General features: G+C 40.5%; 1 protein-coding gene across 1 annotated transcript in view; it reads left to right on the top strand.

Moving 5' to 3' along the window:
* Senp8 (SUMO peptidase family member, NEDD8 specific) overlaps positions 1-678 on the top strand; it is a 21,193-nt gene extending 20,515 nt beyond the window's left edge. Inside the window, exon 3 of the transcript XR_003376586.1 lies at positions 551-678. The gene's annotated coding sequence lies outside the window, so the exon portion shown is untranslated. The remainder of the gene's footprint in view (positions 1-550) is intronic.
* The last annotated feature ends 436 nt before the right edge of the window (positions 679-1,114 follow it).

The following is a 1,114-nucleotide window of genomic DNA, read 5'->3' as shown; positions in this document are numbered from 1 at the left end:
AAACCCTGTCTCAAAATAACAAAAGAGAGAGAGAAAGAGAGGCCACTGCTCATCACACTATCTGGCATAAACACACTTGTTTTTGTATGTTTGTTGAATGGATAAGTAAGAATGTAGAAGCAATTCATAGAAGAAAAAAAAGAAAAGGAAAACCATCATCCTTCCACGGCATAGCCACAAAAATCAAAATGCTCCACCAATCTACGTGACTTTCCATGTTTGCATAAGACTAAGTTATGGGGGAAAGGGTTAGTGAACTTAAGTGACCTGACAGAGAATGAGGAACCCACCAAACTGGCCAGTCTACCAGGGACATCCTTTTAGCTGGCCTGCTGCTTTCTCGGGGGTTTTCACATTTTGCCCAGTTGCAATGCATGTTGCAAGCACTATTCTAAAGGTAACAAGGCGTTTTATCCGGCTTCTAGAGTTTCATTTTCTAAGCCATTGCTGTCCCATTGTTGGACTCTGGGTTAGTTCTGGTTTCAGGCTTTAGGAACTCCAGTGCTGTAGAGATCATTCAATAACTTTTATTTCCATTTTTCTCCCTAAGGAATCAAAGCGATGACTCGGCAGGTAAAGGCATTTACTGCCAACTCCAACACTTGAGTTCAAATCTTGGAGACTTACATGATGGGAGAAGAAAACCAACTCCTACAAGTTTGTCCTCTAATCTCTACATATGCACATTAAAAATAAAATATATTTAAAAATCAAAATTTCTCCTCGAGGAATTAAAAGCCATGGTTTAAACATCCAAGAAGTACTCCAGAAATAGGTATCATTACTGTGTGTCAATTAAAACACACAGCAGAGCCAGGCATGGCGACACATTGACTATAATCCCACCGCTCGGGAAGCTGAAGCAGGAGGATCAGGAGTTCAAGGCTCAGTCTCAATGTCCTTGCCCTACCCCCTCACGAAAGGCACCAAAGTATGCACAGCATTTACATCCTTTCACACAGACAGCCAAGACTGTCTAAAATCATCATGTAGGACCATATTGTATAACATAAAATTATACAGCTCCATATAGCTCAGCCACTATCGAGCTTTGTATTTGCTTACGTATTGATTTTTTTTAAGACATACTATATAACCCTGGCAAACCTGCAAC

Source organism: Microtus ochrogaster, unplaced genomic scaffold (assembly GCF_000317375.1).
Source record: "Microtus ochrogaster isolate Prairie Vole_2 unplaced genomic scaffold, MicOch1.0 UNK49, whole genome shotgun sequence".
Lineage (NCBI taxonomy): Eukaryota > Metazoa > Chordata > Mammalia > Rodentia > Cricetidae > Microtus > Microtus ochrogaster.
Note: the sequence above shows the minus strand (reverse complement) of the source record. Positions and strands in the feature narration are given on the sequence as shown.